This window comes from Ailuropoda melanoleuca, chromosome 7, assembly GCF_002007445.2.
Source record: "Ailuropoda melanoleuca isolate Jingjing chromosome 7, ASM200744v2, whole genome shotgun sequence".
In the NCBI taxonomy this organism is placed as follows: domain Eukaryota; kingdom Metazoa; phylum Chordata; class Mammalia; order Carnivora; family Ursidae; genus Ailuropoda; species Ailuropoda melanoleuca.
This window is the reverse complement of record NC_048224.1, coordinates 90,526,708-90,538,300: the sequence shown is the minus strand read 5'-3', so window position 1 is coordinate 90,538,300 and position 11,593 is coordinate 90,526,708. Positions and strand designations below refer to the sequence as shown.

The 11,593-nt window shown below is 43.3% G+C and overlaps 1 pseudogene; it reads left to right on the top strand.

The window, feature by feature from the left end:
* The first annotated feature begins 3,861 nt into the window (after positions 1–3,861).
* On the top strand, positions 3,862–6,589 carry LOC117802942 (annotated as a pseudogene).
* Positions 6,590–11,593: the final 5,004 nt, after the last annotated feature.

The window sequence follows — 11,593 nt, the reverse complement described above, 5'->3', positions numbered from 1 at the left end:
GACTGGGTCCCAGGATCCTGGGGTCATGACCCGAGCCGAAGGCAGCCGCTTAACCAACTGAGCAACCCAGGTGCCCTCACTAACCCAGATTTGTTAAGTCTACTCTTATAGTCCTTCACCCAGCCCAAAAGTCAACTGGTTTTTTTTTTTTAAGATGTATTTATTTATTTGAGAGAGAGAGAGAACAAGCAGTGGGGAGAGGGAGAGAAAGAGCGAGAGAGAGAGAAGCAGACTCCCCACTGAGCAGGGAGCCCAATGCGGGACTCAATCCAAGGTCCCTGAGATCATGATCGGAGCTGAAGGCAGATGCTTAACCAACTGAGCCACCCCGGGGGCCCCCAAAAGTCAACTTTTGACAATTATTTTTAGAAAGGAAACTTCAGAAGTTTAAAGTCATGGAAGACTTATTTTTAAAAATTAAATCATGGCAGAAAGTTTTAATGGTATATTTGAGCATCTGCCATATGCTAAGTTCCATGCAGAAATCTAGGGATGAAACAGAAGGCAAAAGAGGGTTGCACACTTAGATGCTTACCATCTAGTGGGGGAGACAGTCATTAATCAAAGCATCGCTCAATTACAACGGAGGTAAGTGCTTCATGATGTGAGAGTGTCAAACGGAAAGAAATGACCTGGCCAGTGATGATGGAGGTGAGCTGAGAAGAAAAGAGTAGGTGAAATCTAAGCATGTGTAGCGGGGAAGTAGGGAGTGAGAGATGATGGGCACGCAGAGGGACCAGATACTGCGAAGCTGGAAGTCACTACAGCTGAAATTGCATATGGTTTATAGTCAATAATCACACGAAGAAGAGATGGAGGTCATAATAATAAATACGCAAACAGTAGTTTGCTAGGTGAGCAAACACTGCATTAAATTATTGAATAAATGGCACCTGTTTCGTATCTAGACTTGAGTAATCATAACTAATCCTTTTATGTGATTGATAGGTTATGTTTGGGAACATGTGAATATTTACAAGGTGAACTCAAGAGTAAAATATAAAGATGATGAGAAAGTAAATTGGTAGATTCTAAAAAATTATATTATTCACATTTAACATCTGAAAGTCATTTCACTCAAGCATATAAAGCCTAACTTCGTCTGTTCAACACTCTGTGGAAATACAGTCACTCATTCATTCATCAAATATGGAATGAATGCCCAGTACATGCCAGACAATGTGACAGGTGCAAAGAATATTCAGATGTAAGGGCGCCTGGGTGGTGCAGTGGTTAAGCGTCTGCCTTCGGCTCAGGGCGTGATCCCGGCGTTCCAGGATCGAGTCCCACATCAGGCTCCTCGGTTGGGGGCCTGCTTCTTCCTCTCCCTCTCCCCTGCTGTGTTCCCTCTCTCTCTGGCTGTCTCTCTGTCACATAAATAAATAAAATCTTAAAAAAAAAAAAGAATATACAGATGTAAAGATATGGTGCCCTCTCAAGGAGCCTGCTGTCTCACGGTGAACTAGTCACTAAAGGGACAGTCACATGGGAAACTGAAGTGGAGCATGGAGGGGAGTAACTCAGGCATTGTTAGGATTCGACATATTCTTAAAGATTTGGAAAGTAAAGGATGTAAGAGCAATCAATACACAGAAAAAAGAAAGCCCATTGGAAACATGAAGAAAAACCAACAGCTATTGAAGAAAGAAAATATAACCAAGACACTCCACTGGATTCCGAAATGTAAAATTGTCAAATACTCATAATAGTATAATCACTCCATTGCTATAACTAAAAAAATCTACATAAAGAATGGAGGGAGGAGTGAGGAGCAAAGTATGAGATGTACATGATTATACTAGAAAGAGAACAAATAATGTCTGAAGTTAATAAACCAATCAATAACAATAACTATGCAAAGAAACAGCTAAAAAAGTTGAAAGCCGTTGCCTCCGTGAGGTAGGCTGAGAGATGGTTCTAGCTGAGACAGCTGCTATTCCTCTCATGATAAGCCACTTTGCAATCTTGGGTTTTTTTTTTTCATGTCCATATATTGATCATTTTTAAACAAATGCTGTTTTAAAAAGAGACTCTTGCAAAGGAAAATCTACATAATCTTACAAGGTGCAACAAATAAATCAGTAAACGAACAATAAAAGGTGTACGTGACACTATGAGGGAGATACATTGAGGACTAGAGGGAAGGAAGTATGGGTCCATAAAACGCTATTGCAAACCTGCTCTAGCATCTAGTCTAAGTGGGTCCCTAACTACAGAAAAATGACGGGATCATTTCCACTTTCACTGAGAGACATGTTTTCCTGTTTCTTTCCTATCTGGTGGGATTTCCATAGGCACAAGGCTCTTGGCATGGCTGCTCTGTTGCATTGCCATAATTGTGTGCCAACTCTGCACATTTCCTAAACACCTCTGAGAGCATTTTCCAAACACGAAACACACAAACAGGCATGGCAGAGAGGCTGGCATGTGAAACCTCCTACTTATCTTATCTTGCTGCTCATCTCCCCAGAAGAAATCATTTTATAGTGCAGTCCTATCTCCCACATTTTGTGGAATGATAAATTCACCATAAAAAGAAAAACATAGGCTTTTTTGGGAAAGTCACTGAGCATGTTCAGTTGTTCGAGAAAGTTCTCTTGGGGGAGATTTATTCTAAGGACATTTTCTTCTTCGTGGAAAGGAAGGCAAAAGTAGGCTAATTCTCAAAATGCTGATGGCCACCTCAGCCCCCTCCAGAGAGCAATGCAATCATTCACCTGTCTTGGGGAAATGTGTATATTTAGAGTGAATCTCTCTCCTGGNCCATTGGAAACATGAAGAAAAACCAACAGCTATTGAAGAAAGAAAATATAACCAAGACACTCCACTGGATTCTGAAATGTAAAATTGTCAAATACTCATAATAGTNGGGTTGCACACTTAGATGCTTACCATCTAGTGGGGGAGACAGTCATTAATCAAAGCATCGCTCAATTACAATGGAGGTAAGTGCTTCATGATGTGAGAGTGTCAAACGGAAAGAAATGACCTGGCCAGTGATGATGGAGGTGAGCTGAGAAGAAAAGAGTAGGTGAAATCTAAGCATGTGTAGCGGGGAAGTAGGGAGTGAGAGATGATGGGCACGCAGAGGGACCAGATACTGCGAAGCTGGAAGTCACTACAGCTGAAATTGCATATGGTTTATAGTCAATAATCACACGAAGACGAGATGGAGGTCATAATAATAAATACGCAAACAGTAGTTTGCTAGGTGAGCAAACACTGCATTAAATTATTGAATAAATGGCACCTGTTTCGTATCTAGACTTGAGTAATCATAACTAATCCTTTTATGTGATTGATAGGTTATGTTTGGGAACATGTGAATATTTACAAGGTGAACTCAAGAGTAAAATATAAAGATGATGAGAAAGTAAATTGGTAGATTCTAAAAAATTATATTATCACATTTAACATCTGAAAGTCATTTCACTCAAGCATATAAAGCCTAACTTCGTCTGTTCAACACTCTGTGGAAATACAGTCACTCATTCATTCATCAAATATGGAATGAATGCCCAGTACATGCCAGACAATGTGACAGGTGCAAAGAATATTCAGATGTAAGGGCGCCTGGGTGGTGCAGTGGTTAAGCGTCTGCCTTCGGCTCAGGGCGTGATCCCGGCGTTCCAGGATCGAGTCCCACATCAGGCTCCTCGGTTGGGAGCCTGCTTCTTCCTCTCCCTCTCCCCTGCTGTGTTCCCTCTCTCTCTGGCTGTCTCTCTGTCACATAAATAAATAAAATCTTAAAAAAAAAAAAGAATATACAGATGTAAAGATATGGTGCCCTCTCAAGGAGCCTGCTGTCTCACGGTGAACTAGTCACTAAAGGGACAGTCACATGGGAAACTGAAGTGGAGCATGGAGGGGAGTAACTCAGGCATTGTTAGGATTCGACATATTCTTAAAGATTTGGAAAGTAAAGGATGTAAGAGCAATCAATACACAGAAAAAAGAAAGCCCATTGGAAACATGAAGAAAAACCAACAGCTATTGAAGAAAGAAAATATAACCAAGACACTCCACTGGATTCCGAAATGTAAAATTGTCAAATACTCATAATAGCATAATCACTCCATTGCTATAACTAAAAAAATCTACATAAAGAATGGAGGGAGGAGTGAGGAGCAAAGTATGAGATGTACATGATTATACTAGAAAGAGAACAAATAATGTCTGAAGTTAATAAACCAATCAATAACAATAACTATGCAAAGAAACAGCTAAAAAAGTTGAAAGCCGTTGCCTCCGTGAGGTAGGCTGAGAGATGGTTCTAGCTGAGACAGCTGCTATTCCTCTCATGATAAGCCACTTTGCAATCTTGGGGTTTTTTTTTTTCATGTCCATATATTGATCATTTTTAAACAAATGCTGTTTTAAAAAGAGACTCTTGCAAAGGAAAATCTACATAATCTTACAAGGTGCAACAAATAAATCAGTAAACGAACAATAAAAGGTGTACGTGACACTATGAGGGAGATACATTGAGGACTAGAGGGAAGGAAGTATGGGTCCATAAAACGCTATTGCAAACCTGCTCTAGCATCTAGTCTAAGTGGGTCCCTAACTACAGAAAAATGACGGGATCATTTCCACTTTCACTGAGAGACATGTTTTCCTGTTTCTTTCCTATCTGGTGGGATTTCCATAGGCACAAGGCTCTTGGCATGGCTGCTCTGTTGCATTGCCATAATTGTGTGCCAACTCTGCACATTTCCTAAACACCTCTGAGAGCATTTTCCAAACACGAAACACACAAACAGGCATGGCAGAGAGGCTGGCATGTGAAACCTCCTACTTATCTTATCTTGCTGCTCATCTCCCCAGAAGAAATCATTTTATAGTGCAGTCCTATCTCCCACATTTTGTGGAATGATAAATTCACCATAAAAAGAAAAACATAGGCTTTTTTGGGAAAGTCACTGAGCATGTTCAGTTGTTCGAGAAAGTTCTCTTGGGGGAGATTTATTCTAAGGACATTTTCTTCTTCGTGGAAAGGAAGGCAAAAGTAGGCTAATTCTCAAAATGCTGATGGCCACCTCAGCCCCCTCCAGAGAGCAATGCAATCATTCACCTGTCTTGGGGAAATGTGTATATTTAGAGTGAATCTCTCTCCTGGATTCTCTATACGAAATAACCATTTACCTTTGGGTGATTCTGAAGTATCTATCACCCCACTCACCTCCTCTAATCTGTTCTGCTTCCTCTGCGTCCAGGAGCATTCATGGAAAGCTATTGATCACGTTGAGTGAAATGCTGAATAGGTTACGAAGAGTCAAGGGGACCCTGCTATCAAAGGGCATGAAAAGCAGCAAGGGTTCCAACTCAATCAAGGATTTATCTTCAGAGAAAGGCGCCACATATAGACAAGGGCTACTTCCGCTCCTCTCAAGCGAGAGGAAGGTGATGACTGGCTCACCTCTGTCCAGTGCCAAAACTTCCCCCTGAGGACACTAATAAGAGTTTGGAAACATTTTACCTCTTGTTCCGTGGCTTTTACACAACTAGCCAATCAATGTTATAATTTAACCCCACTGTCTTACAGTTCAAGAGCTGGCTTAATCTTATAAAGACGAGGAAGACAGAGAGGGTACCGGTGAGGCTCAGCAGGAGTGAAGGGGTGGTGGCCATGAGCAATCCACATGGGAACAGAACTCCCTTCAAGGATGGCAGAGTTTTGCCAGGTCTGGGAGAGCAAGAAGAAAACCTGACCTATGTTTTCTTTGCAATGAACTAACTGTCCATTCCTCTGCAGTCAAAACATCTACCACTACTATCAGGGCAAGCTGCTAGAGACAGCACAGGATTTAGAGAAAGAGGGCATTAAAATACATGTATAAGAAAGCAATGAGGGGGAGAAGGTAGTTAAAAAGCACCAATTTACAGCTATAAAAGAAATTAATCCTGTGGATGGAAGGCCCAGCACAGTGACTACTATTAACACGGGGCCTTTCTAGCCCGGGCCCCAGACGTAGCAGCCACCGAGAAGCTGATACCCAAGAAGAACCATATTGCCATTTGTGCAGTCCTTTTCAAGGAGGGAGTGATGGTGGCCAAGAAGGATGTCCACATGCCCAAACACCCTGAGCTGGGAGACAAGAATGTGCCCAACCTTCACATCATGACGTCCATACAGTCTCTCAGATCATGAGGCTATGTAAAGAAACAATTTGCCTGGAGGCATTTCTAGTCCTAGCTTACCAACCAGCATATCCAGGATCTCTGTGATTGCCTCCACCTGCCCCCTGAGATGGTGCCTGCCACTCCGCACCCCAGCTGTCCTAAGGCTGGCAGACCACAGCCCAAAGGTCTGGAAGGAGAGCAACCTGCAAGACCTACAGGAGGCAAAGCTGACAGACACCCTTACCGACAAAGCACTGTGCCCCCTTGGTGCTGACGAGAGAGCTGAGGCTGGGACTGGCTCAGCAACTGAATACCAGTTTAGAGGCGGATTTGGTCATGGGCGTGGTCAGCCACCTNACTGTGCCCCCTTGGTGCTGACGAGAGAGCTGAGGCTGGGACTGGCTCAGCAACTGAATACCAGTTTAGAGGTGGATTTGGTCATGGGCGTGGTCAGCCACCTCAGTAAAGCTGGAGAAGATTGTTGTGTGTTGAATAAATCTGTAGCAATAAATAAATAAATAACACTGTATTATATATTTGGAAGTTACTGAGAGAGTAGATCTTAGAAGTTTTCCCCACAAGAAAAAAAAATTTGTAACAATGTGTTGTGGTGATGGATGTTAATTAAACTTATTATGGTGATCATTTCCCAGTATCCACAAATATGGAATCATTATGCTGTACATCTGAAACTAACATAATGTCAATTAAATCTAAATTTAAGAAGGAAGGAAGGAAGGAGAAAAGGGGAAGGGGAGGGGGAAGGAAAGGAAAGGAGAGGAAGAAGGAAAGGATGAAAGAGAAAGGAAGGAAGGAAGAAAGGAGAAAGGGAAGGGAAGAGAAAGGAAGGGAAGAGAAGAGGAGGGAAGGAGGACTGAGGGAAAAATGCTTCATAAAGCACATGGATGTGCCCAAGTGGCTTCAGCACAGAGCCCCGAGAGCTGGGAGACCCTCCTTGAAGGAGTAGACTCTTCTCAGGATGCCTTCTTCCATCTTCATCCTTATTCAGGGAATTAAGGTGTGGCCATCAGGAGTGGTATTCTTGTTTCAACTAATAATTTCAGAAGATGTTAAGGTTCCCTCACCTTCTCAAAAGATGGCCAAAATTTCATTTCGTTGAACAGTTGTTCATGGGTACCTTCTCTTTGTGTAGAATCCTCTCTGCTCTTCTCCTGCTCATCCTGTAGACTCGGCTAAGGTTCCACCTCCCTTGAGAAAGCCTGGACTGCTCCCCACAGGTCAGAGACAAGCACCTCTGGTATGTGCCCCACAGCATCCCAAACCTCCCTAACTAGAAGTATTGCAATAGCTGCTCTTCTCTCTAGGGAAACCATTCCTTCCAGAAGGGCAGTGACCAAGCCCCTCAGTCAAGGCCTGACTCATTGTAGGCATGTGACAAATACTGGTGGAATGAATGTGTATGCACTACTGAACAGTACTATCCCTGGCACTATGGAAATAGAAAGATGAATTCTTTCTCTGAGCTCAGGGTCAAGCAGCTAGGATGAGAAAGAGTAAGCAAATACACACTGGTTATTATATGCCAGGCACTGCTTGAAGTGCATTGCACGTATTAACTCATCTAATCCTCACTGTGACCTTACAGGTAGGAACTACCGTTAGCTGCATTATACAGATAAGAGAATTGAGGCAGAGAGCTTCTCACCTAAGCTCCCACAGCTAGTAGGTGGCTGACATAGGGTGTAAGCCTAGGCAGCTGGCTCCTGAGTCCAAGTCCTTCCCCATTTAGCTGTGTTGCCTCTCAGGTCCCAAATTAAGACAATCCACAGTATGAGTCACACCCACCCTGTGCGTAAAGTGAGGTACACAGTGCTCAGGGAGACAGGAAAGAAAAAGGAAATTTCTGATGTCAGACCTTAGCAGTACCCTCTGTCCCCTTTTTCCTCCCTGCCCCCAACCTTATAGATTCTGCAAACAACCAATTTTGGAACCAAGTTCAAAGTTTCAGAACCTAGCAACACCTGATCAAACTCGGTGCCCCAAAATTTAAATGGGAAGTTGAGGTTCTAACATATTTCAGCATATGGCTCTAAATTGCTTTGTGAGTGGAGCTGGTAAAAATCCCTTAGCTTCCAGATGAGAGAAAATAAGCTTGCTAAATATTATATATGGCACAACCTGATATAAAATATTTTTTTAAAAGAAGGGCCTCTTGTTCTGACCCCTGTATTTATGCGCTTAAAAAATTGAAAAGGTTTAAGATGAGGTTTTTTTTTTTTAATGTTCAGCTTTCCTTTCTTTCATTGCCATGAAAATAAAGTGGCAATTCATGGCCATAATGGGTAATTCCACACTGTGCCTTCTAGAGAATAAGGAAGAAGAAGCCCTTCATATTTGGTATTCATATGTTCCTGCAGGGCCAGAGCCCGCGACCTTGTGACCTGCAGCCGCTGATGGAAATGCCCAAAGGTTCTCATTCTTGTTCAGCCGCTCACCCAGCATTTTGAAAGGACAATGAAAACATTCCTGGGGCTTCTGGGCTTCTTAACCCCATTCTATCTTTGAAGAGGTCAACATTGATTATTTTAATAAATCTCATTTTCATACTTCTTGAGAGCCAAAGTGACTAAGGGAACCGAAGAAAGGAGATTCTCTAGGGTGGAAAAGACTTGGGAGGCCCAACTCCATTAAGAAAACTCACCATTTGGGGTATGAAGTAAGGGTCTCTGGGAAAGGCAACTGTAGATGTCTTTGTAAAGTAGAAATTCTTAAATTGAGGTTTTCAGACTTCAGAATTTCAAACATTTGCATTCCCTTCCTCATTCATTTGAGCTGTGGAAAAGACACAAAGGGTACTGATTTTTCACATCCAGAGAACAGGATGACATGCACAGGAGGTCACATTCAATCCTCAGTGGAATGATGACAGCATTTTGATACAGAGAAAGTCAGGACGCAAAGAGGTACAGACAGATGGAGCGCTAGGATCTCACTCTAACATTCCCTTCTCTTCTCTTTTTCAGGGCAAATCTCACTCTATGAGAATATTATTCCTACTCTCCCAAAATCCATGCCAAGAAAACCTCTCCTTTAAACTTCCCTTTAGGCCATCAAGCCTAATGCATGACTATTTTTAAAGAATTTCTAACATCCTTCCATTGTCCACTGAGTTAATTGCCTCCTTCCTGGCCATCAATTCTTTCCTCTAAAAGTTACACTTCCCTCAATGCCATCATCACCATCATCATTATCATGACTTCCATTTGCAGACTGCTGTGCGGCTGGCAGGCATTCCTTCCCACAGACATGGCTTCACTGGCTCCTGACAACAGCCCAGTGAGGTAGGCAGTGCCACTCCCACTGGAGCTGAGCCTCGGAGAAATTAGAAACTTAAGATCACACAGCTAACAAGGAGCAGAACCAGGACTCACTTCCAAGACCACTGCTTCTCGCACCATAAAAGCCTGCAGCCAGCCCTCAGCAGCACCCAGACCCTCAGAATGGGATGAGTAGGAGGGGAGGTTGGCGACTTAGAGCCTGGGGAGAGCCAAAGTAGAACCCAGCCTCCTTTCCACAGAAGAGGAAACCAAGGAAACGGACCCTGCATTTTGAACCAGCTCCCGGGTGCCGCAGAGACAGCTGGTCTGTGGATACCTGGAGCAGCACAACCTCTTGCCCAATGCATGACTCCCCTGCACAGACCCAAACACTGAAGAAATTTGGGGGGGGGGGTGATGACCCAGAAGCTCCTAGAAATACCAGACTTCAGCTTCTGAAATGGAATGTACACCTACACCAGTAGTTCAGTAAGTTCAAAATTCTGTACGATGAGTTTTCTATGAATGGGAGTCACCTAGCTGCATCCCAGTTTATGTTCAGCCAATATCAAAATAGGGCTAGAAATAGCCCCCAAATGCATTCGGTAATGGAAATATACACTGTTCCTTAACTTGTGTTGTGACACATGAAGCGTTAATTATTTACCAGCTCTTAATGCCTGATTCATAATTAATACCAGAACGCACTTGTCTCCCTGGCTGCTCCTTGATTGCTGCCATGGCTATGGATTAGCATAGCAAGATCAAATTCATCTTTTCTTAGGAAACCCATGAATATGTATCTAGCTCCTTGAAGGAGAAGTTTAGGATGCAATTTGCCAAAGCATTAAGGAACTAATAGGAAAGGAAATTGATAATGGTCACCTTCTTAATTTGAATTAATTTCATTAAATTTAAATTAAAAATTAATATGACTAGAAAGTTTAAATGGGTCGGTTCCACACTGACAAAATAGCAAAATCGTTGGCAAGTTTTAAAATGTCCCTTGTGAAATGATTAGAAGTAATTCCAGCTTTGTCCATAATAGCACAATTTGTTAAAGCATACAGAGTGTCTCTGAAATGTTACTTTGTAGAAATCCAGAGTAGTGATAGCTCTGGAGGAAACTTCTCTTCCCAGGGTGGGAGTCAGCGGCCCTGGCCACCCGCCCACTCCAGTACCCTGCCCTCCTGCCTGAATCCCGGCCTGTTGACAAACCACTTACAGCATCAGAACTCACGGAGGAGCAAAGCAGATGTTTTCAAGTATACCCATGACATTCTTACAATGATCACCTCTCCTGGAAATCCAGAGACTTTCCTCAATAACAAATAGAGGATGTAGAAAAACAAGCAACACTGATGTGGGCCTCTAGTTTGAAGTGTGAAGGCAAATTCACATTTGGCAGATGTGGGTGTGTCATGCGCACATTTTCACTGCTCCCCTTCAAAGTCAGATTGCAGAATTTTGAATCTTCTAAGATTTCATCTCAGCAGCATACGAATTCAACATTTTCAGACAGAGCGCAAACACAGAGCCCAAGTGCGTGCATGCATGCATACACACACACACACACACACACACACACACACAGGTGGTCTCCATAGGCCCACCTGCCCACATCCACTCTGGCTACTCTATGTGCCCGCTTCCTCTCCTCTCCGGTGCTTTCACCCATGTAGGCACCCTGCCTAGGCCACCCTCCCTCTGGCTGTCAGTCCCTTCCTCCTCTCTTCCTCACAATTTTCCTCTCTCAGGACCCAATCCAAAGGTCTCTGGCCCTTGTGGAACTTCCACGACCCAGCCCCCCACCCCACAACCCCAACACCCGAGTTGGTTGCTCTGTGCCCTCCCCGGTGTGCCTTTTCTTTGCCATGGCCACCTCCACAAAGTGCTGAGCTCCTCAAGCACAAGTTAGCACAGCTCCTGGCATCTAGAAATTCATGAGTAGAGGTTAAGTCAAACAAATGAAAACAACGGAATGAAAATGAAATTGTTAGACTAATTCGTTTGGTCCTTCTCTTGCACCAAATGAGCTCCCTGCTGGTCAAATGTCAGGACTAGACTGTGAGCCCCAGGAGCACAGAGACGACAGTGGCCTCGTAAGTCCCACACCTAGCACACACCCTATGCATCAGAAATGTTCAGTAAATATTTTCAAGTGGGTGGGTCAGAACAGCCAGCCTCCAGGC